At 47.6% G+C, this 26913-nt stretch overlaps 1 protein-coding gene across 10 annotated transcripts in view; it reads left to right on the forward strand.

The window, feature by feature from the left end:
• AGAP1 (ArfGAP with GTPase domain, ankyrin repeat and PH domain 1) overlaps positions 1-26913 on the forward strand; it is a 571061-nt gene that overhangs the window by 146086 nt on the left and 398062 nt on the right. The window contains exon 1 of one of the 10 annotated variants that reach the window (XM_063088278.1): positions 14511-14583. The exons of the other annotated variants lie outside the window; for them this stretch is intronic. The gene's annotated coding sequence lies outside the window, so the exon portion shown is untranslated. Of the gene's footprint in view, positions 1-14510; positions 14584-26913 lie in introns of those variants that run through there. 10 annotated transcript variants of the gene reach the window in all.

A 26913-nucleotide genomic window follows, 5' to 3' on the forward strand; every position in this document is an offset into this window, starting at 1 on the left:
TTATGAAGTATGCTGCTTGTCTGTGCGCACTTTCTTCTATTAGGAGACTGTCTTTCACTAACAAATGGTGAGATCTTGCTTTAGAAATAACGCTTCTGCTAATAGTCCCCTTGGAGGGTATGAGTTAACAGACCTGCAAAAGGTCTGGATGTCTTCTGAGCAATAAGCAATTTTTCTAATTCCCAGGCCTTTGTACTGATCTAATTATATCCGGAATGCTTCTGATGGTAAGAATTTATGGCTTTATAAGTGAGTATTTCCGCTTTAGGGACAGGAAGTCTACAATTGAAAGACTTTCCTGCAGCCTTCCAGGGCCATGAAGAGCCTGGGAGGAGGTGTGGAGGGAGGAGATGGGTGAGGGACGCTGGGGGCGCACGCTCGGAGCGGGGTGGGTGGGCAGTGGACTTGGCATTTGGGCCTTCCGTTGGGCTGCTCTGAAGTCCCTGGTGGAGGCAGAAGGCAGCTCATAGCCAGTGAAGAGTAGACGGGGCAGGCAGGGTTCCATCAGCCTTTCCAGGAACTCTGGAAGGAAAGGTGAGAGAGCACTGAGTCTTGAGGGTGGGATTTGGGGGATAATCCTGACTTCTGGGCTGGTGCCTCGTCTTTTGAGATTTAAATGAAATGGGAGCCTGTTTTACCACAGTCTGCCTTGAACTGTCAGACCCCAGTGAGGGCCCTCTGTTTATGTTTTTGACTTCTTTTCCTTTTCCCTTTTCAACTACCCTTTCTGCCTGATGGCTCACGAAGCTCTTTTACCATTTGCTTCTCTCTTTTCCTGCCCCCTCATCTTTCCCTTCTTCCTCCTCCCCTCTCCCCTTCGTGCTCTTGCTCTCAGGGCAGAGCAGCATGGATTACTCTCACTTTCTTTTGCAAAGCCTCTCATGGCTCTGCACTTCGGCCTACCCTTGCACGTCCATAGGCCCGCTAGGCTCTCCCTAAGGGAAGGCTGAGAGGCTGGATCTGCCATGCCCCCCGGGTAGAGTGTTTTTCTGTGCATCTAACTGGGCTCCAGTCCAGTTCCATCCTTTACTGTGAGATCGGGCACTGTTTTAACTTGTGACTTACTTTCTGTATTTGTAAAATGGGAAAATCATTGTACTTACCTCACTGGGGCATTTTGGGAAGGAAATGGATGAGCCGAATTAACATCTGTGAAGTGCCTCCAGCTGTGCCTGGCTGGGATGCATCCTCCTTGAGTATTGACTGACCTTGGTCGCATTAGGAAGGGGAGCCTTGAGGACCCAGTGAGAAGAGGCCTGGGCTGCAGAGGAAGGGTCTTGGAGAGCTGGCCCCTGGGGGCCTGAGTGAAAGTGCTGGAAGGGGACAGCCTGCCACCTGCTGATAGCCTCAGGGTAAACCTCTCTAGGAGGCGGTAGCCCCATTATACAAATATGAAATGTCTTGCTGTAAGCCACACAACTTGGCTTTTTGGACCCAGGAGTCTTCATTCATTTTAAAGTACCTTTTTATATGTTATGTGTAAGGGAACGGGAAAACCGAAAATATGTCCCTTGCACTGCTTACAAGGATGGCCACACATTGGTGTATGTCCTTTTCTTTTCCCTTTTTTTAAGCAATAGACCTTTTTTTTTTTTTTTTTTTAGCAGTTTCAGGTTTACAGAAAAAATTGGGCACAAAGTATATCCGGTTTACATTACCCAGCCCCGAAACACACATATACCCATACTCACAGCTTCTCCTGTTATTAAGGTCCCACATAAGTGGGCTGCATGTGTTATAGTATGAACCAATGATACATTATTATTGACTAAAGTTTACATGGGGGTTCCCTCTTTGTGTTTGCTGTACCTTCCTTATCCCAGGGAGACCTTGCCTGGCCAGGCTGACAGGGTGTGGGCGAGGCAGGACCATGGGGTGGAGCAGGGGAGGCTCATAATTCATTCCCTTGCATGGGTGCTTAATGACAGCCTGTGAATGCCCCAAAGTTCCGAGGAGTGGGGGGTCTTGGGAGCTTGCTTTCGTGGATAGAAGTGTGTTCCTCTTGCTGTTACGCAGGGAGGCTCTATCAAATATTCAATTTCCTTGGACATAAACACTTAATTCCCTAGAGCAGTCTTTCTCCTTTTGTGCAAACATTCTGTTGCCCAGTGTTACCTTTTTCATGTCCCGAAATTTCCAATGACAGCTGTTGCTTCTCTGGAAATCCTTTGATGGTCAGGGTTACTGTAGCGGGAGGGGAGCGTGGTACTTGCATGCCTGTGCCTGGACCAGCCCTCTTCATGGGCTGCTGCTCAGACTGCAGTGCACTGCACTGGGTGCCTTCGCAGCTCCTGACAGCCTCCATGAATTTGAGAAATGACAATCCTTTTTGAGGGCTTCTGCAGTGCCAGGTGCTAAAGGCCATTAGATCCTTGCATTAACTCTGGGTGTAGGTCCGATTATTATCATCCTTTTAAATGATTCTAAGTTATTCCAAGTATTCTGTTTCTTAATGGATCTTCCAAGCCCCTGGATCAATAGCGTGTATTTCTTCATTTCTCAGTCAAGGCCCAGTGCTCTACAGATAACCCCTTGCGTGCCATCAACCTGTGATCCAGGGATGGCCTGGGACTCTTGGGTGAATCTGTATCCATCTCCTTCTGCATAGTGGATCTGGCACGGGCCCACGCCAGTGGGGTGGGCAGGAAAAGAGACGTCCCACCAGGGATCCTTCCATCAAGGGCTTTTATTGAGGCTCTGGACCTCCTCCCATCTGACCAACACCCTATTCCCTAAAACAAAGCAACTCTGGGAAGCGCCCCCATCCCCCAACATGCACAGCAAGCATGTTTTCATGTTTTCCACTGAGGGAGGGTTGGAAAGAGGGAGGGACAGGCTTTCTCAGGGGGTGGCCACCCAAGATCAGCTGCAGCTGAGGATTTTTGTGGTCAGGGGAAGAAATGAATCACCCTCTTCTCCGTGTCTTTCCCTAACCACTGGAGACTTCATAGATAAACTTGTGGGGTGGTGGTGGGGCACTGTGTGGGTTTGTAGTGTAAACAGGGGCCTCGTGAGGGTTGAGGGCAGGTCAGCTGACCTTGTCATTTGTAACATGACTGAGGCACCACTGCTTCTTTGCAGAATCAATCTTGAATCAACTACCTGGATTGATAAGGTCAACCATGAAGTGGCGTTTATTAAGCAAAACATTAACGAGGGCTGGGGCTTTACAGATAAAATTGCCATCTACTGGGTGAGGTGGCTATGTAAATGGGAAGTGTCAGGGCAGAGAGATTGATATGGAGGAGAGGAGTGCCCAGGTGTGCTCAGGTGTGAGGGGCAGTGGGGCTGAGGAAAGCAGGGAAACACCAAGTTAGGACTCCTGAGCTCAGCCTCCTGTGATGTGTATGATTTAGCTCCATCTTGCTGGTCCCAGCAGGAGACAGGGCTGAGACTGGGTATGGGGTGGTCAGGAACTAGAAAGGAGGTTGGTGTGTTTGAATGAGAAGTCTTGGGGTGCAGCAGACAACATGTTTGTGTTAAGCACTGGAGAAAATGCTTCTCGTATGTCATCATATGTGATAGTCGTAACTACCCTGTGATTATTGCCTCCTTATTGCAGAGGTGAAAACCGGATGCAGAGACTCAAAGTCACTTTCCTGAGGTCATGTGGGGTTTGCGTCATCTGGTCTTGGAGCCCAGCCTCTTAGCTGCTCTGCATGGCAGGGGTGGCTGGGGGGTGTCAGTGGCTTGGAATGCCAGTTGAGGACGTGGGCTTTTTATTCTGCAGGTGACAGGGACTCACAGAGAGGTTTGAGCAGAATCGTGCCCTACAGCTCTGATTGCAGGGGTGAAGATTTCCCGAGAGTGGGCTGAGTCTGGGAGTGAGGCGGCCAGGACACATTCTCTCTGGGAGGCCAGGTGAAGGGTGAAAGGGTGGGAAATAAAGAGAGGAAGGAGAGTGGGCTCTTCAGGAAGTTAAAGATACAGTGTTGGGGGCTGGCCTGTTAGTGCAGTTGGTTAGAGCACAGTGTTACAACACTAAGGTCATGGGTTTGGATCCCTGTACAGGCCAGCCGCAAAAACACAGGGGGAAAAAAAAGATATACAGGTGGGAGGAGAGGCTTTTGTTTCTGTTTCTTATTGAATGGGACATAATGAAGTATTTTCATGTGCCCAGGGTTGTCCTATGGAGGGGATAAGGCAGTGGTGGCTGCAGGGAAGGCAGCAGCCTAGAGTCCTTGGGATGGGAAAAGGGGTGACCAAGGCTACAGTGCGGGCCTGCAGGATGCCGCAGCCAGCCCCCCAATTGTGCGAGCGACCGCAGTGGGGCATGGTGGTGTGGACTGGATGCTTCCCACACTGGCGAATGTGCAAGGATCTCCCAGAGATGCGTAGCACGGAGGGGGTCATATTCCTGGTGACGCTGCTGGTGCTGGTCCATGGGCCATGGGAGGAGCCTGGTCCAGTGGGCTGGAGTTTGGATGGACCCTCCTTTGGGGCTAGACCAAGTGGGGTGTTAGAGGTGCCAGGGGCAGATGGGGTAGTGTCTGGATTAGAAAGTAATGTCCCCTGGCCTTTGCTGGACAGAGAAGGAAGAGCCAGGAAGTAGTGGAGCTGGAGGATTAGGATGGAAAGGATGCGTGAAAAGGAGCCTCCCAACAGCTGTGGGGGACGTTCTGGAAAGAAAGGATGGCCAGCATGGGAGGGTATGGGCAGAGAATGGGCTGGTGGAGGCCAAGACCGGAGGGCAGCCTTAGTCCTGGGTAAGTCAAGGGCGTGGCTGTGGGAAGAGGCCCAAGGAACTCGGTGAAGGAAAAGGTCACTGGAGTGGAGGAGCTGGGTGGGACCTGGCTGTCACATCCATGCTGACTTTCCTTTTCTCCTCACCTCCTTTGGGGTGGAACGGCTGTGAGCAAGTGGCCAGGAAAAAAGGGATGGGGGGTGGTGGCACATGAATCCCGGCTTCATGTGTCTGCTGATTGCTGAGGCAAGCAGTAATGTCGTAGGTTGTGATAGAGCTCGATAGTTTAGGTGTCTTTTCAGACTGCTTCTGATCCCCCGACAGTAGTGGCCAGAGCTGGGGAGACTGGAGTTAACAACTCCTTATCCAGATTTGGAAAGTCTTGTCTTGATATGTAACCAACTCGGTTGCCATCTTCAACAGCACTCCTAGGGAAAGGGTGGGATGTTGGCAGGGAGACTCTGTAAGGATTTTGGAGTACTCTAAATTGTGTGGCTGCTGCAGTTTAGTTTATCATTCCCCCGTGTGGTCTGTCTTCCTTCATGGAAGATTCTGGAGTTGGTGGTGATTTTTAAAGGAGGCAAAAGCAGCATAGCATTCTAGCTCGTGCAACTCAGCAGCAGTGGGGGTTTTCTGGGCTTCACACTGAGCCTCTGTGTCCCTCCACACTCTGGCTGCTGCAGGAACACCTCACCCCTGCTGCTGATGACCGACACATGGCAAGCAGATGAGAAGACCGGGTGTTTTATTCCATGTTACTGTGTCACACGTGATCCTGGGGACACACTTCTTCTCTTTCCCAAGAGCTCTGATGCAAACTGTAACTACTGAGGGGGGTGGCTGCTGCCCCCAGCTGCCCATGGTGTGTTTATCCTCCAAGTCTAGGGAACACCCAGCGGTGACATGCGGCTAATAGAGGCAGGGGAGTGATCACGTGTCTTCCTTCTGCCAAGCAGCGGCAGAGCGGGGGTTGGGCTTTGAACAGGCATCTTAGACATTTTGTTTTTGATATGTAGAGAAAAAAATATATCAAATCTTCAAGTCCCCTGGGCACAGATAAAAGATTTTCAGATAGCTTTGCAACCATAGCCCAAACATGATGCAGAAGTAATAGCTGTGTAAAAACGTGCTCTTCCAGAAGCTGGGCTTTGTAACAGGGCTGATAAAAATTCCCAAGGCATTATTTGTGGCCTTGATTTTGATTTTCATGTAAGTCCTGGATTTTCTAAATCTTTGGGGTCAGTGAATCTAAAGAAAAGCTTGGTAAACATGTAGATGTTGCCAAACATGTTTAGGTCTTCCTCCTCTGGCAATTCATGGTGTTTGTTTCTACTCTAGGATACTATCAGGAAAATCCACATCAGACGCTTCCCTGTATTTTGAGTATGATCGCTGGATGTTGTTATTAGAAGAGTCTCCTCCAGTGAATCCTATAGAGGAAAACATTACCAGATAGATAGGCCTGGTCCCATGTGCACTTGAAAACTAGGAAGATTAGGTACTTCGTTGGAATTTTTTGTTTTTCCTACACACAAACTCCAGAGCTGCTCTGCAGCTGTCTGAGGGACAGGCACAAAGCCGTGTATTACCCTTGATCAGATCCTCTCGAGTCCTCCTCGTCTGAATCTTTAGATCTTCAGAGCAGAGCTGAAGTTGAAGGCTGGCTGGTGGGGGGAGGGTGCTTTGGGGATGTTCTGGCTGTGGCCAGTTCCCGTAAAGGGGAGCCCCCATGGTTATCATACTAAGTGTTTGCATTCATCTCCACAAAGTGATGGTTGATAGATATGGTTTTAATATCTTAAGTCATCTTTGCAGGACATGTAGCAAGAAAACCACCAAAAAATTTCCCCTGTTGGGGAGTTTTAAAACCATTACTAGGTTGGCCTGTTGGCTCAGTTGGTTAGAGCTCAACCTCATTAACACCAAGGTCAAGGGTTTGGATCCCTGTCCCAGCCAGCCACCAAAAACATAAAAACAGATGAAAAAAACAAAACCAAGACTTGCTTCTCATTGGCCTTTGTGAATGGACGTTTGCTTTCAGTTTGTCCTAGACACTTCCTGTGGGCTCATTGTACCACGCTGGGTGATGGAAAGAAGTCTGGGCCTGAATTCCTCCCCTGTTCTTCCTCTGTCACCAGGTGGTTCCCATTCACAGAGGATGTGTGCGTGACTTACGTCACCTTAACTTTTACCAAGGTGCAGGAATAACAAGGCAGGAGATGTGACATTAGGGAGCTCCCTCCTGGGTCATTGGCAAGCTGGTCAACATAGCTGAGGTCCTGCCTGGTCTCAGTGTCCTCCTGGAGACCTGGGCAGTGTTGGCCGTTCCTCTCCCCAGCCAGTTTCTCATGGGTTGAAGCCTTCATGTACCTTATTAGGATATATTGTAATTGAAAGTAATGCAACATTGCTTTAGATGTAGAAATTTTTTGACCCTTCCAGCATTTAAATCATGTCCATGATATTTGTTCATTTAAAATAATTTTAGGGATGGCCGGTTTGCTCACTTGGTTAGAGCATGGTTATAACACACCAAGGTCGAGTGTTCGAATCCCTGTACTGGCCAGCTGCTGAAAACAAAAATAAACATATAAATAAAATAAGGGCTGGCCCCGTGGCTCACTCGGGAGAGTGCAGCGCTAGTAGCTAGTAGCACCGAGGCCACGGGTATGGATCCTATATAGGGATGGCCTGTGCGCTCACTGGCTGAGTGTGGTGCAGATAACACCATGCCGAGGGTTGCGATCCCCTTGCCAGTCAGGAAATAAAAAAATAAAAAAAATAAAAAAATAATTTTAATTGAAGTTTTGTCTATCACTGATAAGTGGCCTGATCTATAACTCTTACTGTTCTTTCCATTTGGGTATGATTACAGGAAATTATTGCTTTTCTTTTTATAGACAGACCTTCCGGAGCTTTTCACTAATATATGCAGAGGTGGGAAGGCATGGTTGAATTAAAAGAACAGCAAAATGAAGAGTTGGAAAACTCATTTCATTTCCACTAGAGTGTGTCTTGCCTGTCCCTCAGAGCAGTGGCTTTCTACCGGTGGCAGTTTTGCCCCCCAGGGATACTTGGCAATGTCTGAAGGCATTTTTCATTGTCACAACTGGACAGGGTGCTACTGGCATCTAGTGGGTAGAGGTCGGGGTGCTGCTGAACATTCTATAATGCACAGGGCAGCCCCACAACAAAGAATCATTCAGCCCAAAATGTCAACAGTGCTGAGGAGGGTAGGACACTCTGCTCTGGATGGAGGCAGGTACTGCCTCTCTTTTTGAAGCCTTCTTGGAGTGTTGCAGCAAGAAGTAATCGTTTTTGCCTTCTTCTTACCTGCCTCTTTCTTACCACATGTCACCCTTTCTTCTGGGTGTTGGTGGTTCGTTATACTTGTTAATCCCTGACCACCGTCTCCTCCCCTGCCACACCTACCATGTCCCTGAACAGAGTGCTCTGGGCCTGCTTCGTGCTTCACACCTCCATTTACCTGCTGGACAACAGAAGATGGTAAATGCAGGTGGGCCTCTCGCTGAAATATTGAAGTCCACCAACCATCAGGATTAATGTTCCTGCTTCGCCTCACAGATGAAATTCTCTGCAGGTAGTGTGAGAGCCCCCTGCCCTGCTCCACGCAGGTGTGTTTGCCGATTGTCAACATCATGTCGTGTTTATCTGTCATCTAGGAATCTGTGGAAAGTCCTCCCGGAGAAGCTCTTTGTTGGCAGTGTACTGAGCTGGACTCAGGGTTCCAGTTGTCGGGGGAGGAGGTGGACCCCCCACTCCGTCTCTGCCCTTCCCCACCTGCCAGGGTCCCTAGCTGACCACTCCTCCCAGACCCATGGAGGCCTTTGGACGGGAAGTGGACTGAAGAAACCCTCTCTGCTAAGGTCAAACCAAATTTGGTTTTGTGATAAGTAGTCTCTGACCTGTTACCCTCACTTTTCAGTGTGTAAATGTAGTGTGGCCCGAGGGCATGACATTGTGGCGGACAGGTGCTGCCTCCCTGTGTTATAATGTCTGTGTGCGCTGTGTTCATACACATCAGACCTCTGCATCGTTCTCTTGGCCGGGGTTGTGGTGGGTGTTGGTCCTTGAGGAAGAACATAGGAAGAGTGCAGGTGCTCAGAGGACCTCCCGTGGTCTTTCTTCCTGCTGGGTCACAATGTCTCTTCCTCGACTGGCAGATGAAGGTCAAGTTCTCATCTTTTACAATTCTACTTTTTAAAAATAATTGAAACACAATTGATCATACATGTTTGTGGAGTACAGAGCTGAATATCAATACCTGTGTACGATATGTGGTGATCAAATCAGGATAGTTAGCATATTCATCATTACAAAACATAAGCTTTCTTTGTGTCCATTAACCGATTTCTCATCAGCCTCCTCTCTACAGTTCTGCTTATAATTGTCAGCTTATAAAATGAGAAAAAGGGGGAGAAAAGTGGGGTCTCCAGTGAGTTTGCCTGGAGCGTCCCGTGAAGGGGATGCTGCAGAGTTGTCAGCCGTAGAAGATGAGCACCACGAGAAATCTCAGATCAGAAACCACCCAACCTCCATCTGATTTGAATCTGATGATGAAAGGGAAAATATAAAATCGTTATGAAAACATAAATGTCTTTCCTTTTGCTTCTTATACGTATCTGTCCGTCAAATGGTTACCAGAAAATAGCCTCTGAAGTGCCCCAGGGAGAGTTTCTTTGTTGGCTCCTGGGATGGGTGTGCTGAGGCCAGAGCAGGATCAGTGGTTGGGTGGTTTCTGTTGCCGACAAACATGGCTCTGCTAAGATACCGTAAACGTGATTACTAGCTGTCAGGTTCTGTTATTTGGACAGTCAGCTTGCCGTAGCAGATGGCTCCACTGACTGACTACCAGAGGTTTTCTTTAAATAAGGCTTACCAGCTCTAGTAGGGCTTGTGAAATAATATTCTCATGGAGGATGTTTAATGGCTCAGGACAGAGGAGTCATGGGAGAGTGGCCAGAGGATCTCACAACTTGGAACTGGGGGAGCAAAGCCAGCTGCTGAGGGTGGTGACTAGGAGGTGGGTAGGGCCTCCCTTTCCTGGGCCACCTCTGCAGTCTTTCTCTCCCAGGCAGTAGGAGTCTCAGCACCCTGAGGCATGGCCTGGCTGCTGTTTGGTTTTGATGTAGCAGTGAGATCAACTATGTGACTTTTTTTTTTTTTTAAAGCCAAAATGGTGATATACTCTAAGGCATGGAAAAATTCAAGAAATGGTGGTCTGGGGGGGATCAGTTTAAAAACTCCACAGGAAAATAATGCCACTTGAACATATATGGTATTATGATTTATTTTCTTTTTTTAAAAGGCAGGTCTGGCTTTGTGAGAGGGGATTTAGATTGTGGAGTGACAGGTTCTGGAGCATGTGTCTTCTTTGCGTTGGGAGAGCCTATGTCTCCAGGGCTGTGGGGAGAGGCAGTGCTCTGGGACTTGGTTTTTCAACCAGACAGGCCTGACATGGAATCATTATGATTGGTGTGGAAAATAAGCTCTTCCTTGTGAGGCAGAAAGCGCTGAAAGATAGTGAACACACTGGCTGTGGCTGAAAGAGGTTCCCTGGGAGATTCAGTGTCATCTAAGGTAGATCAAATGAATTCTTCTACTCTGCAGCCTGCATCCTTGTATGGCAAAGCACAAAACCTGGGGTGGATACTAGACAAAGGTACAGAAGTTGGGAGAAGGGAACAGTCCAGTATTTGAGCCGTAAAGGAAATGCTATTTTATTTATTTTTTACTTTGAACTCTGTGATTGCCTCACATAACAAGCAAGATATATTTACATATCTTAATTACAGACTTTCGAATTAAAGTTTATCTCAATATTTGAAAGTTGCTGTGGTCTCAACTAGTGAGACTGGACACCTGGCTAAGTTAGGAGCCCTGGGTTCTGGTCCCACCAGTGCCGCTAGCAAAAATCTCTCTCTCCGCATTGCTGAGTTTCAGGTTCTCAACTTACAGGCCTAGGTGACCTTTAAATCTATAAGGGCTACCGCTGTAAAATTTTAGACTTTTGCCAATTCTTACGGTGCTCATTCATTAGACAGAATGCTGGGCACTGTGGCAGTCGCTGGGATTGCCACCAATACTTTCATCTCCCTTACAGTCTTTTTATGGTAAAATCACTTAGACTTAGTGTTTTTCACGAGTTTGTGAATTCTTTTAGGACAGAGACCCTGCCTTGTCACTGTGTGGTGTTGCAGGAGGTACTCAATATACATTCGATGAATAAATGAACCAATAGAAAAATGAACAAGTGAAAATTTGCTTGGAGTGCCCTCTGATAATGTCCAGATATCATTTACATTTGATTAGTGTCAAGTTCAGTAGTATTCACACACTTGCTGTTCTTTGTCAACAAAGTAGAGTGCCGATGCTTACTAAGACAAAAGAAAAGACAGCGCAGCAAAATAATGGGTGATACTGGGTGATACGGCTTGTGTCCCCCAAGTTTCATGTATTAGTAGCTCGACCCCCACTGTGACTGTTAAGAGGGTGGGCAATCCTATTATGGTGATTGAGGCAATGCCTTGAAGAGTTGATTAGATTCTGAGGACCATGCCTAGTGGATGGATAAAAAATGGTGGCCATGGGCGTGGTTCTGAGGGCTTTAAAAGGAGTGCAGGGAGACTCTCTCTGCTCTGCCATTTCTTGCCATGTGAGACCGCTGGGTCACAGTTGCCACCACAAGGACTCTCACCAGATGTGTTCCCTGGACTTTGGACTCTACAGCCTCAGAAACTATAAGCAATAAATTTCATTTTCTTACAAAGTACCCAGTTCCAGGTATTTTGTTATCAGCAACAGAAACGGACTGATACAGCAGGCACAGGCAGTGTGACCCTGAGTCCCCAAATTCCACTCTCATCTATGAGCTGTGTAGCCTTGGGGAAAGTGCCCACCCTTTCTGAGCCTCTGCATCCCCCTAACCCGATGGGCTCTAGAAATGTCTTTCTCATGGATGATTCCTGCTTGGCTCTCCTTCCAGAAGGTGGTGGTTCTTGAATCTTTTCAAAGAGGGCTTCTTTATTGTAACTTAAAAGGTAAGATGGATCTGTCTGGGAGCCCCACCTTTCAGTGAGGATATACCAGAGGTACCACTTCCAGAGCCCTTGAGTTCAAGGAGCAGGTGCAGTGAGCTTGTGACCCTGTGATGGTGGCAATCGTGTGGTGGAGGCTACTGAGGCTGGTCAAATGAGTTTTGAAGTATGTTTTAAGAAAACAAAACGAATCACCTAGCATTCTTTCTAGTTTTTAAAATTAAATCTGAATATTCAATTTTACTCTGAGGTAAGATGCAGATTTCCTAGTCTATAAGCACCTTTAAAAGAGACCTTACCTGATTCATGTTTATGTCACTTTTAGTGCCATGAACACAACAGCTACTCCATAACATTTGTTAAAAGATTAAAGAAGGAAAAACTGGCATTTGGCCATGTCTGCCTGCAAATAGTCAACGAACCCCAAAGTACTTTACCTACAAATGGCCTCCAGCAGTCTCCAGCATTTCCAGGTCTAGAGAAGGCTGTGTAAGCATCCGGTTTGAGTAGTGGAGAGTGTATTTATTATTTTTTCCTTCTGAAAGTCTTAAACAAGCAAACTCTGAAATAATACAGCAATGTTCAGTGCAGCATGAAGAACTGATAAATTGATGAACTGTATAAATATTGTGCTGTATCAGATAATATCCAGGAGCTGAGCCCATCAGAGCCAAGAGGTAGCAAGTGGTGGAATTGGATGGAAGAAAAATTCAGCTGTAAATATTAATGAATATTTAGTACAGAATGCCGGGCACATAGTATTTTAACCAATTTAGTCCTCATAAGAATGCTCACATTTGAGGTGCCTATCTTCACCCCCATTTTACAGGTGGAAAAACTGAGGTGGCTGGTTAGTGGACAAGCCTGGCTTGGACAGGCAAGTCTTTCTTCCTGTTCTTAACTGCAGTACTTTCTTGCCTACTGTCATGGATAGCAAGTGCTTATCTGTAAGGAACCTTTCCCCACACCTTGGGAAGACACCCCTAAAAAAATTATTTTAGCAGACAAGTGGATGGTTCTTCACTGGGAGGGCTGTGGTGTGAACAACACCTGCACCTCACCTGGGGGGATCTGTGGTCTTGTCCCTTCTTTGTTTTTTCCTGGAAACACACTAGTTCCTGTGTGAAGTTGGGGGTGGGGTGGGGAAGAGGTACCAAAGACACCTTGTTATAAAAACGAGTCATTTACTTGAGTTGCATCTTCTTCAAAGCTGCGTGTTTAGGAGAGCTGCCCCTTGTTTGGATTTTGCAGGCCGAGCTCCGGAGCCTGTGTGCCTTAAGTTCAGGGTGCATGCGGCGCTCCGGTCCGCGCGGCGGCGATCCACCCCGGCGCTTGGGCCTGCCCGCCGGCCGCGCTCGCCGCCGCGCCGCGCTCCCGGGACTCGGCAGGCCGGGCTGGGCGCGCGGCCCGCGGTCTCTGCACACCGGCCCCCGCCCGCCCCGCCCCGGCGCGCATTTCCATTTTAAACCGCCGCCCGCCAGCCCCTCGGCCGCGGCCAGCGCAGCTGCCCGCGCGTCCCGGGCCCGGGGAGTGGTGGAGGCCGCGGAGCCGCCGAACTGTGCAGCAAAGGCCCGAGGATGCGGACGGGCCCCGCGCCGTAGACAATGAAGCCGCGGGCGCCGCCGCCCGCCCCAGGCCCTGCGCGCCTCGGCCGCACCTGCCGGCGAGCCCGTCCCCGCGCCTGAGCGCCCGCCCCTCCCGGCCCCGCCGGCCCATGGCTTGGCGCCCCGGGCACGGACCCCGGCACTCGGGCCGCGCGGCGCACGGGCCGGCGGGTGCCAGGCGCGCCATCCCCGCAGCCTGAGCGCGGCCCTCGTGGCGAGCGGGGGGCGTGGACCCCACTCCTCGCCCGGCGACCGCCCCTGCCGCGCGTCCCGGCCCGCGGGCGCGCTGGATGCGGCGGGGTCCCGGGCGACATGTACCTGCTGGACGGCAGCGGCGAGCCCGCGTCGCTCCCCGCGGACGAGATGCCGCGGGGGACGGCCCCCAGGAAGACCGTGTACCGCATCTCCGTGACTATGGTCAGGAAGGAGCAGCTGGCCGCGTCGGGCCCCGGCGGCTCCGGCCCGCGTCCGGCTCGGCGGCCCCGGCCCGCGCGCTCCCCGGACGCGCCCGGGCGGCTCGTGGAGGAGACCGAGGAGGCGGCGGGCGCTGAGGACCCGGAGGGCCGCGGGCCGCGCGCCTGGGACTTCCGCACCTTCCGCACCCGCAGCACCGGGCAGCTGGAGCTCGGGCGGCTGCGGCCGTGCACACGCGGCCCGGAACCCGCGGACCTGGCCGGCAGCCCCCCGGCCGGCGAGGAGGGGCCCGGCAGCCCCGACGTGGAGGGCGCCCGGGCCGCGCCCCTGCGGCGGAGCCTCAGCTTCAGGCACTGGAGCGGGTCGGAGGTGCCGCGGGGCCGGGCCCTGGGCGGCGGGAGGCGCCACAGCAGCTCCGGCAGCCTGGCCTGGGCGCCGGGCGACGAGGACGCGGCCGGGCCCGGGGCCGTCCTGGAGCCCGCGGCCGCCGCGCCGCCCGCCTCGGAGAAGCGCAACACCCTGGACGTGGGCGAGGTGCTCAGCAAGAACGACGCGCTCTCGGACCTGGAGCGCTGGGAGCGCAGCAAGAGCAAGAACCGCACGCTGGACAACAGCGACCTGCAGCGGCTGGAGCGCGCGCGGGCCGCGGCCTCCGAACACCGGCTGCTGCGCTTCTTCAGCGGCATCTTCGCGCGCAGGGACGGCGCGCCCTCCCCGCGGAGCGGCGCCTCGCGGCCGCGCGGCTACTTCAGCAGCCTGCGGCGGGCTCCGGCCGACACGCACTCGTCCAGCGCCGAGAGCATCGACGGGTCCCCACGCAGAGGTGGGCAGCGCGGCCGGTGGGCCCCGGGGCGGGGAGAGCCGCGGTGGGGACTGGCCCGGCCCCGCAGCGGCCTGCTCAGCAGAGCACGCCAGGGCTTGGTGGCCACGCCGGGGGTGACCTCTCGGACGGCCCGTTTCCTCCCCAATCCTTCAGCAGTCTGCAAGTTCCTGACTGCACCTGCTCCTTGCTGTGTGTGGTGGTGCCTTTCGGGGTTTGTCACCTCAGCCATGGCGAGCTTGACTGGGGAGGGATCACCCTGCCAAGCGGTGCCTTTCTCCCGCAGGCGCTGGCTGGGCCTTCTCCAGCTGCAGGTCGGGCGCTCGCTGCTGCGTGCCTGCTGGCCGCGATGCCTGTCGGGCTGCTGCCGGAGCCCGGACTTGGCCCTGAGAGCTGCCGCACAGGTGCAGCTGCCTGGCCAGGAGAAGCCAGACCTCATCTTGGCTTGTTACCCTCTCTCCCCCGTAGTCTGGTCTCCTTGTTGATGGCCTGTCAGTGAGTTCTGTGGTGGGGCCTCAGTTGACTGGGCCACTCTCACCTGTTGAGCTCCTGGTGGAAGACAGTTCACTACAGGGTGCCGAGGGCAGGGGCATGGCCCCTCTCTCTCCACAGCTTCCCTGCCAGGTGGTGTCTTACTAGGGAAAGCAACTCTGGGACAGGATTCTGTTTCCTGGTAATATATGCTGGCGAACAGGCAGGAAAAACACAGCTCTTCAGTCTGTTCTGAAATCTCAGTTCTCTGTTCTCTTATTGCCTTCAGACAGGGACCTTGCAGGGAAGGTTCCTGAGTTAGATATGACAATATTCTGCTGCAGTAACCAGTTAATCTTTTGGTAGCATTTGGGGGTCAGCAGCCTCCAGAACCTGAAACATAGACCCCATCTCTAAATGGGGTCTGAAAGAAAAGGCTGGGGTGGTGGAGGGGCCAGATTGTTACACCCTGCTCCTGGGAGAGAGGGGCTGTGTGCCCAGAAATACTGTAGCCACAGGCATGTGGTCATGCATTGCACCAAGGAAAAATCATTAATCCTATTCCTCATCCTAATTACCAAACTCTGCTGCGGTAGAGATAAAGGTGGTTGAAGCCCTGGAGTGGGGGCTTTGATTAGCTGTTCAACTGCTGTCTGACCACCCCTGGAGAGAGTATTCTTCCCAAGTGGATGTCACAGGTTAGCTGACTGCCTAGGGTACATATGAAAAGCAACCAGTGCAAAGTAACCATTGCCCTTGCTGAAGCATTTTTAAGGTAAACCAAAGACAAAATGTTCATGTTCTAATATTCTTCTAATGATCTTCAGTATGTGACAGAGAATGGTTGAAACCAAACAGTTGAATGTGCAGCAGTGAGGATATAATATGAGAGTACTTCAAAAGGATCATAGAAAAATAGAATTAAAAGATAACGAGTTTTTCTGTGAACTTTTTGAAGTCCCCTCGTAAAGTTAGGTTGTCATACCATACACATCTTGTTTTAATCTGCCTTGGAGCACTTACTTTAGAAGGGCACTGTCTGACTCCAACCATTATCCATCCCGTCCCTTCCCACATGCTCTTAGAATATTAAAAAGCGATATGAGTGATTTTGTCGAAACAATTGGTTTGCATGAAGTCGCTACCGCCATCGTTTGCGTTCAGAGGAAGTTCAAATCTGATGGTCTCCCTCTAATAGCAGGCTTGCGTCTTTGTTCTTATGGACTTTCTAGAAAATAGTAATTAGTTGCCTGGGTTTTAGACGAGTTCCCATCCCAGAGAGAGAAATGCACAGACATGATTTAGAATGAATGTTTCATTGTAGTACCTGTTGATACAAGTTAAAAAGCATTTGGGGCCGAGCCCGTGGCGCACTCGGTAGCGTGCTGCGCTAGCAGCGTGGCGACGCTCCCGCCCGCGGGTTCGGATCCTATATAGGAATGGCCGGTGCACTCACTGGCTGAGTGCCGGTCATGAAAAAGACAAAAAAAAAAAAAAAAAAAAAGCATTTGGAGTTTGGGTATTTACTCTGGTCAATCGGATTCATAGAAGATTTGGAATAGTAAAGGTATAAAGTATGTTGGAAATTTTCTCTCTAGGACAGTGTATGGTAATAATAATAGTAATAATTAAAATAATGGTCACGTTGTCCCTTGTGGCCAGTCCTTCCAGGGTGGAATTACTGTGGTCTGAGACATAACATTGTGGGTTAGGTAGACAAACTGAATTTTAATAAACTAGGTTATAGTGCACATGGTCAGAATTCTAGGCCCTCACTTTATTCTGAAGTTCTAGGTAATCACAATAAAAGCTACTTCTTTAACCTGGATAAAATCATTGCCTTTGGCTAAAATGTCTGAAACGTCAGTGCTCTGAAGATTTTGGTAAGGCCGGTATCTGTTATAGGTAAAAGGTGCAGCCCTCATGGTTTCAGATCTTCTCATTATATTACACTTCTCTAGCTTTTTATATATTTGCTTCCTTTGACATAAATTATTCAGTTTGGGTGCTACTTAAATGAGGTTTTGAGCTTAGGTAAAAGTCTCTACTATAAGGTGATATTCAGTGGAGCCCAAGCTCTGTTTCTGTGTTAATGTCCATGGGGTGCAAGTCTACAAAGCCTTGCCCAAACCCTTGGGGCCATTCAGGTTTGCAGGATTCAGAAGTTTGGGATTTTAGGAAGGTAAAATGATTGGTGTTACAGACCACCACCTGTGAGGTCAGGCAGCGCCCTGTAATCACACACTGATATTTTTCAGCAAAGCCCGAGACTCAGTAAGATAAATAGTGATTAGGAATAGTCTCATGTCAGTTTAAGTGTGGTTATCATCAAAAGAGTTTGCCAGACATTTCTGAATAAAAGATTTGTTCTCAGACCCTTTTGGGTTGCAGAATTATGGATAAGCTTCTGTAGACCTGTAACCTGATAAACAAGAGGAGCACCTCTGACTTTCTCTAAATCTTAGCCATAGTGTTTTAAAACTTGGAGTTCTTGACAGTATAAAGGAAATTAGAGGCAATGTCAGCTGGAGCTTGTTTTCCTCCTGTTAGAATCTTTCCATCTTTCTTAAAAAACAGCTATTACATTTTTGAAGTGGCTATGGGAAAGTAGCTTTAAAGGACTAAGTGATTGGTACATTAAACAGTCTATTTGATTTCTTAGAGTTAAGTACTTAGTATTGGACAAGGTATCTCAGGTTAGCATAGGGAAGCAAGCTGGTTAGTCTTATTTTAAAGCACATACAAGCTCCCACTTACACGTGCCTTTGGTTTTCCCATATTCTTGACTCGAAGCATTTAGGATGAAAAGATTGAAACGTACCTTTGTAAGATGATTCTCTTGTACTTTCTAATCCTTGTTGGAGCTCGTCTATTTAGGTTCTTCGCTGTTGTTCCCCCTAATGTATAACAGTCGCCTCCCAGACTTCTAGGCCTCTGTAAGGCTCACAATTATTAAGCGACTGTACACGCATTTCAGAAAGACCGTATGTCAGATCAAGGGCAGTTTTGTGTAATGTGATGCACATGTATCACAGCAGAGTCTGACACAGGTATAATTTAATACAAAAAGAGATCAAATAATAAATGATTGATTACATTAGTGTCACTTTCCGTCCCATGCTCTGCATCCCAGTGGATTCTGTCCCTAGTAACCTGCTAACACACCTTGGGAAGGAGTCTCCAGGCCAGTGAAGCAAAGACCAGCAGTGCCAGTCCAGAGTTTCGTGTGTCTTCAGGGTGTTCTCTTGCTGTCTGGTAGTATTGATTACTGCAATAAAGTGATTCATTGATAGGTTTGACTGAGATTAGCTTTTTAAATTAGTAATTTACAACTGAATTTTGACAGCACATTTTCTGAGTGGCTTTGTTCTTTAATTTCTGATTCCCTTAGTTTGTATCATTCAGTTAGTGTAGGGTGATAGACTGCTTTAAAGTTTAAAACAAACCAAAAACAAAAAACCCAAAAAATCAAAAACTTTCAGTGGAGAAAAAGAGGAAACAATTAAATGAAGTAAAATTACTGAAATAACTCGATACATTTTTTATTTTAAACTTGATCTGTTACTTAAAAGTACACATTTGTAAAGAAACTATGTAACCCAAAGTTTCTCATTGAAACATTTTGAACTGATTACATACTCATTCTTTTGTTATTTAAAAAAATCAATATTTCTAGATAGAGTTCACCTTGCTTTTTGCAAATGACTCCAGATAGAAGTTTAGGAAAATCCCCATTATTGTTCTTGTTTTTTATAAGGTCTAGAATTGCTCTTCTGGAGACAGAGCAGCTGCACTTGGGGTACAAGGAAGAGGTGTCCTGAAGGTCAGCCAGGGAAACTTGTAAGCAGCCACAGGGGGCTTGGGCTCTGTCTCGCCATGTTTATTCCTCAAGTGGAATCCAAGTTTCAGCGTAGGTCACCTATAAGCATCTTTATGACATTCTTTATGACAGCCTGGGCTGGAATATCCTGCCACCAAGGGAATATACAGAAGTAGGTCTGCTACATGGGTCTTCCAGTTTTAACATAGGCCCATTGCAGCAAACTGTTTTGTTAACGTTACACTGTTAACTATACCTTTTGTTTGGAAGTATAATACACAATGATAAAGCACAGCTTTTTTTTTTTCCTAGTTGTCTCGATTTTCTAATTCATTAACAAACATTTATTGAGTTTCTGTGGTGTGTTTTGCCTTTACTGGGCAGCAGGGAGCTAGAACTAACTAAAGCACAGTTCCTGTCTTCAAAGGTCGATAGCCTGTTGGAGTAGACTGAGAGTTTCCGATGAATCACAACTTCACAGGATACTTTAGGGAAGATATGACTGTTTTTCTCTGCACAGCATTACCTCCATTAGAGCACTGGTCCCAGTGTGTCATAATCTCATTTGCATGCCTGCCAGTTCAAACAGTCCCTGAGGGTCATGAAGCGTGTATTACTCCTCTATGTACTACAGAGTTAAGGGCACTGTGCTTGGCACATAGACTCTTGCAAATGTTTGTGGAAGGAATTAATAGAGAATTAGGGGGACACAGAAGAAGGGAGCAAATGTCCTTGGGTGGGGTAAGGCATTAATGGAGGTCTCATGAAGGTGTAAAATGAGCTGGGTCTTGCAGGATCAGTAGGAGTTTACCACATGGAGAAGAAAATGCTCTCCACCAGTAAATTGGTTGAGATTTCTACAGTTAACTTCCAAGAATTCGTTCCTGTTTCCCAGATCTATATGACTAATGCCAACTCTAAGCATGAAAAAGAATGTTACTGTTTCTACAATGTCTACGATGAGATTAAAAAAAAAAAATTAGGTTTTTGTTTCTGATAAGAATTCTCCTTTAGGCTACTGTTAATTTTTTTTGTAATGATTTGAAACAATTTAAAATGATGTCACAATGAGTAAAATAATGAAAAAAATGTTTTATTTTTTGAGGGTAGTCTCTTAATTGAGATAAAGAATGTATAGCTGTGGTGATACCGCCAGGTGATTAAGAACAGAATTGGTATTAAGGTCAACAGATTAGGAAAAAGAGGAGAGATTATTGTCTTCTCATTATTTTGAGAGAAGTACCATCTGCCCACAGTCATTTTAGTCTAGGTCTTGTTCAGCCTGCTGTGGTGTTGATTTTTACTTGTTTGTAGGTGACAGCCTTAGAATTCTATCTCTCATTATATATTTCAGGTGGTAAACGCGTTCACCTTTGTTCTCGTTTTTCCTGTTAATTTACTAAGGCAAGATGGTCCTATAATTTATAGAATGTTAATGTGTTTCTGTTCATTTGACTGGTTTTGATTTCAGTATAGGTCTTGGCCCTTTGTTTTCTTATAACAGATCTAAAGACTCAGAAAGTTTACCAAAAAAGTAAATGTACCTGGTGCAGAATACAGGAGCACTCTGTTCACTCATTCAGTACCAGGGCGTACCAGTGAAAGGCTCGTGAAGGGATCATTTTGGCCTCTCTTTATCTAACAAATGCAGATTTTAAGAGGCGAGTTTTGGCCAACAGGAATGAAAGAGAAAAGGAGTTGCTTTCCCACGCTGTCCTTTATTGGGAATAGTTAAGAAGTATTGAATCTATTTCTGATATGATCCTTAGGTCCAAGATTGTGCATAATGTAGTATGCCAGTTGTTTTGGAGGAATGCCCCATTTAGACAATGGACTGCATTTGGGGACCAATGGGATACAAATGCACTGGAGTGGATGAGCGTTTGAGATGGTTGTCAACGGGAATCTTGTGTTCCCTCTTGCCCTCTGTGCCTCTCATTGCAAGGGCTTCTTTGAGCCAGTCTGCTGACTGTCAGACACTTGAGAATTGACTGTAAACAATGCCACCCGCTTTTCTGATGCAGCCCCTGCTCTCTCTACTTCTTACACCAGATCAGAATTGCTCAGATGCCACTTCTGTTGATGGAAGTGGGGGAGGGTGGGTATCTATGCAGTTTCTGCTTTTATGCTCCAGTTAGCTCTTGTGGGGTAGTGGGGGAAGCAAAACCAGTTGGTCAGTGAAAAATACTGGAAACAAGGTTTTGTTCTTTGAGACGCATATTTGTTACTTGCTTTCCTGCAACTTGCAAGTGGTGCAGTTGCTTACAGTGCTAGTGGACCTATGCAGTGCTTACAGTGCTAGTGGACCTGTGCAGTGCTAGCTCTTTCTCCTTCAGGGCCATGCAGCCCATTAATAGCTCTCAAATCCTTGGATATCTCATTCTTACAGTAATATCCATTCTCAAACTAGAATCCCAGTCTCCTGAGAGTCCAATCTCTCTAGGATTTACAAGTAGTTGTCTGTTCTGCTTTTCCGATCTGATTCCTGGAAGACTCTGGAAGCCAAGTTCATTTTAGACACTGAGAATTTTTAATTTGGTAGAGAAGGCTGAGGATTTCCTTCCCAGTATTTGGGAAGCAGAAACAGAAAGGATGCAATTGTTAGCACTGATGAATGAAACTTATAGGGAAAGGGATTTTGACTTAGAATTAGGAAGTCATTTCCCACGAGTATTGCCATCCCACTCTGGGTCCCTGTCACTGAAGTCTTCCATGCTCAGGCTCCTCAGGGGATGCTGAGAGGGGTTCTGTATTTGTTGTTTGGTGGTAGGGTTAGAATTGATGTCTTAAAATCCCATCCTAGTTTTCAAGGGATAGAGTCCTTTCAGGATCTGTGATTTTGATGATTTTTGTACCTGGTCTTTCTTCTCTCAGGGAGTAGCTTTCTCCCAAACTTAAAGAAAGGAAGATTTATTTGTTTGGAATTTCTTTGGACTGTCCTCTCTGCCTGTCCCCCTCCCGGTTCCCGTCTTTGGCTCCTGTTTTATTCTGCTGGCTAATCTGAGACTTGGTAAGAATTCTTCCTGCCAGCCGGAAGGTGCTGGGTGGAAATTATCTGCTCCTACCCTCAATAGCTGTGTACCCCCCACCCCATCCCCAGGGAGAGCTGCCCGGGCTTCTGTTCCACCACATAGGCCCTCATGGCATTGATGCCATTTGTCCTTTTGGCATCCAGGTGGTGGGTAATGGTTGAGCATGTCTTAATCTGGTTCCAGCCTTTCTTTCCTTGTTACTTTTTTTTTTTTTTTTTTAGCACCTTGACTCAAACTGATTTCAGGTGTGTGAGTAATAGGACAATTGTGGCAGGAAAGGGAGAATGTTCTTCTGTCTGTTGTGGAGCACTTTTCAGTTGCCACCTGGAGAAAGCATAGCATCTTGAGTCAAAGTGGGTTTAGTCTTGGCTGCAACACTTAGGTAGCAAGGCATCCTCGACAAAGTCATTTAACTGCCCTGAGCCTTGCCTGCCTCATGCATTCAAATAAGGAGTTTCAGTACCCACCCCAGCTGATTTTCAGTAAGGCACAGAAACGGATGCAAAAGAAAGCTCCATACTATGTAGCTCAGCATCACGGCTTTGTTTTATTTTATTTACCTATAATATGTTTTGCAAAAGAACTAAAGATAGAAGCATCTACTGTGTGGATATGCTTGCCCAGGTGGATTTCTTATATCCTGAAGCTACAAATATAAGTTAACCTTGTATTTTGTTTTTACTACTTTGCCCTGTATTTTCTCATGACCTTCAGTTTAACTATTACTTTTTATTTTGTGGAGTGGCTGGCCAGTGTGGGGATCCAAACCTTTGACATTGGTGTTACCAGCACTGAGCTCTAACCAAGTGAGATAACCGGAATTATTGATCACTGTACCTTGAAATTATAAACAGGGAAAACAGTCATGTTTTTTCCCTTTGGTGTAATGCCCATTCCCCATCCTTTGTTCATGTAAATAGAGGAGTGACTGTTAGTTTGCAGCACGTAGATTCATTTCATTCCCAGTATAAGCCAAATATGTGTGTATTTCAGGAAGCTAGTCTGAGTGGATATGTCTCATGATCCCTGCTGTGCCCTCCTCCTGGAGGAGTGGCAGCAGACAGAGCACCGCCTGACTAGCAGAATAGTCCGAAGGAAGCCCCCTCCAGATTTTAGTGAATAGGGATGGATATTCCTTGCTGGGCATGACTTGCAGTCTTCAGAGCAATAAAGCCACCATTACAGTGTATTTATCAAGTTTGCTCAGTGAAGTGCAGTGTCATAAAGATCCTTTGGTGCATTCCATATTATCTTCATATATTTAGGCTTTTCTAACATAATGATGCAAATGGTGTTATTTGGATCTGAAGCCGACATTTTGACTGTCCTTTGTATATGAAGTACCGCTGCTTTCAATAAAAGGAGCGTTGCTTGGCCATGGAAGGGAATGTTATGAGCTGCTGTTTATCAGTGCCAGCAAGTAACCCTAGTGAGAGGAACTTTGGGTTTACATGCGCAAGGTCAGAGTGCAGGGAGCTGTCCTCATGACCAGTCTTCCTCATGGGGACCCACACCCCAAAACTGAAGAGCGGTAATTCAATGTATGTTCACAGAAGAATGATAAAATCTGCTTTTTTATTGGAAAGGGGCTTAAATGTTTAGAAATTGTGCATCTTTGGGCAGGATTTGGGAGGGGTCAGGGGCCTATAGCCCCTTCTGGAAGCTGTGACTTGGGAAGTGACCTCTGGCCTGTCCATTGGGACCATCTTGAGTAACTTGCTGTGTGATCCCCTGCCTCTCTTGGGGCTCTCTGTGAGTCAGAGAGGGGGGCCCAGGCAGCCTTTTGAAGCCATGTAGGGAGGCACTGAGGGCAGAAGGCTGGTTTCTCCTGGTCCCTTTGTCTTTGGATGGGAGCGGGAGACATCCATTTGGCTGGCACTGACTGGGCAGTGTGCCTAGATAGGTTTGGTTAGCTGGCCGTACCTTCTAGTAGCATCCTGGCCACTGTCCTCATTGTCCCAGCTTCACCTCCTTGGGAGGGTTTGTTCTGACAGTTCTTATGCACATCCTCCTCTTTAGGCCTCATCAGGAGAAGGGTCTGGCCTGGTGGCTGTGGGCTCCCAGAGGCTCAGCTCATAGTCACCCTCTAGTACGTCCTGGGACATTCTGGGCACACTTTTTTCTCATCCTCCTGGGCTGACAGCGAGACTGTGAGCCCCAGAGGAGATGACGAGGGCCCACATCTGTGATGCGGGCTGCAGCTAGCTAAATTTTCCCACCCTCCTTTCCGCTGGACAGTTTGCTGGCCTCTGAGAATTTTAGCTCCTCTAACAGTCATCATGACCTTTTTATGTGCCTCCCAGCACATGCAGAGCGGAAGAGAGAGTTATTCCAAACTTAGTGCTTTTGTCCTAGGCTCATGTTTACTCCACACAAGTTAACCACCTTGTCTGTTTCCTTTCCAAGACAGCCAGACAGACAGAGCCACTGAGAAAAGAGTTTGTTTTTTCATAGACCTGTTAATGTTTGAAGACTTTGTCTAGCCATCCTTGAGACTAAGGCCTCAAGTTCACAAGACAAGAATAAATGTGGAATGCAGTGTGAACCTAAAGTATGATATAGTTATCGTAGAATTTTTACATCTCCCATTAGTGTTGACCTGTGCTTATCAGATGACGCCCGTATGACTAATGTGCTAATTGACTTTTAAGAGTAGATTATTGATAGATGAATAGGTTGAGAATTATAGTACTGGTGAAATTTATTTTCTGTTAAGTCATGTCCTATGGAGGGTCTAATTTATTTCGTGTATTTTACACCGTGATACTGCACTGCTGTTTTTTGTTATAATATAGGAATAGTAATAAATACATGAAAGGCTTTTACAGTTTGTTCTTACTCTGGAGAGCCATGTAGCTTGCTGGCTGAGGAGGAGGCATCTGGAGCTGGAATCCTGGTTTTGCCATTTTCTTGGTGTATGACCTTGAGCAAGTTATTTGACCTCTTGTGCCTCAGTTTCCTCAAGTGATAAATGGAGATTGATAGTAGCACTTAGCCTCCTGGGCTGGTGGCAGGCAAATTTGATGTGTGTACGTGTGCACGTGGCTTCGGGTGGCCAGGGCCCAAGAGCAGCATGCTGCACACATCACCTGTTGCTGTAGTTTTATGTTCTTTCTTGCTGGTGGACTCATCTCACCCCTCTTCAGCGACGGGAAATGTTCTGGAAGGAAGTGCTGCTTCCCTGGCCAGCTTGGACAGCTAAGTTCTGTGTCTCTGGGAAACCTGATACTCCTGGAAATTGAAAAATAAATTCTTGCCCTTAAGGTAGAATGGGTAAAAATAATGATTCCTTGGAAAGAAGGAATTATTTTGGAATCCACTGATTTTTTTCTTTTTTTTGCAATGTAACTGCTTTCTCCCTCTTAAAACATATACTTTTTATAAATTTAATTTATTAAAACTTAGTAATTTATTTATTTATTTTTTTGGTGACCAGTAAGGGGATCGCAACCCTTGGCTTGGTGTCGCCCGCACCGCGCTCAGCCAGTGAATGCATCGGCCATCCCTATGTAGGATCTGAACCTGTGCGGTGGGAGCGTGGCTGCACTCCCAGCGCCGCACCCTCCCGAGTACGCCACGCGGTCGGCCCAAAACTTAATATGCATTGTATTTGATATTTGTAAATTATGTAAATATACAGAATTTATAGATTATAAAATAAGTTTAGTATTTTTAATATTTGATTTAAATTTTTTAAATTCGTGAATAACTTATGTGTATTAGGTAGGTGAAGGAGCTGTGAATTGTTTATAAGAGTCTGCCGTGCTACCCCTTTGAGAAGACTGCTTTTCTTTCATGTACTGTGATACCCACTCCCTCTCCATCTTGGCCTGGTTTGGGAGCAAGTCCTAGGGTTTGTTCTCAGTGGGTAGAAATAACCATTGCCCAGGACATCCCATTTACATGTTATCTTAACGTGTGAGAATTCTTACATGCAAGAGGGGCTGGCCAGTTATCTCAGTGGTTAGAGCGTGGCCTTATAACACTAAGGTCAAAGGTTTAGACCCCCATACAGGCCAGCTGCCCCAAGTGTAAGAGAATGTGGGTTCTCTGAAGCTTCCTTTTGGGCATTTGGCAGCTGCTTCTGACACAGAGGATGTGTATTTTGTAGTGACTTCCACTGTATTCATTTGTCAGCTTCAGAGCAGTGTCTTAGAAATGAGTCTTCGTGATTTCTTAGAGCACGATTCTATACACACATTTATCTCTTTTCTGAAATCTAGATAGGAAACTGCTGGCCTCTTATGTGAAGGAGGCTACCTTTGCCATCCATTTCTGTTTGATTTTTTAGAATATCAGTGAGAATGATAGATAACTTGTTGGGTCACGTCTCAATGTTAGAGGCTCTTCTAGAGATTAGGGGTTGTGACCATCTAACAGAAGAGTCCACCAGGCATCACCCAGGGGCACCGGTGGCTACTTTGGAACATGCAGTGGTGTTTAAGTAAGTCATTAAGCAGACAGCCATGGCCAGTCTGATATGGGGTGACTGGTGTACCCCATCACTTGTGGCCATCATGAAGCACTTGCTCTTGGGGGCCCCGTGGCCCCAGGAGTGGCTGGTCGGTACCTCCAGGGGCTCCAGGGGTGTGAATGCCAGGGCTCTGCAGGTTCTCAGGGTTTTGCTGAGATTGGGTAGGCTTTTCTGTGTTGCCCTAGTGAGGACAGAAGAGTTCCTGAGAGGAAAGCAGAAGTCCCTCCTCTGATCAGGTTTGGCCGTTGCCTGTGTTGCCTTGGATTGTTGGTTTCTCCGTGCATTCATACATTCATTCATTTAATCAGGCATTCATTTGTTCAGCAGATACTCAGCAGTGCTTACCTTATTTCAGGTGCTTGGCGGGGGTTCTTGTCTCTCTGGGTCACACTGAGCCCTGTTAATCTCTCTCCTGGGTGGCTGCCCCTCAAATACCCAAAAGGTTACTCACCACCTGGAGTGTCCTTTTTCTGTTTTCTTTCTGGTGGACAGTGTCCCCCAGAAGGGTCTGAGGTGCCCCTGTTAACCCGACCAGG

Source organism: Cynocephalus volans, chromosome 1, assembly GCF_027409185.1.
Source record: "Cynocephalus volans isolate mCynVol1 chromosome 1, mCynVol1.pri, whole genome shotgun sequence".
NCBI classification, from domain to species: domain Eukaryota; kingdom Metazoa; phylum Chordata; class Mammalia; order Dermoptera; family Cynocephalidae; genus Cynocephalus; species Cynocephalus volans.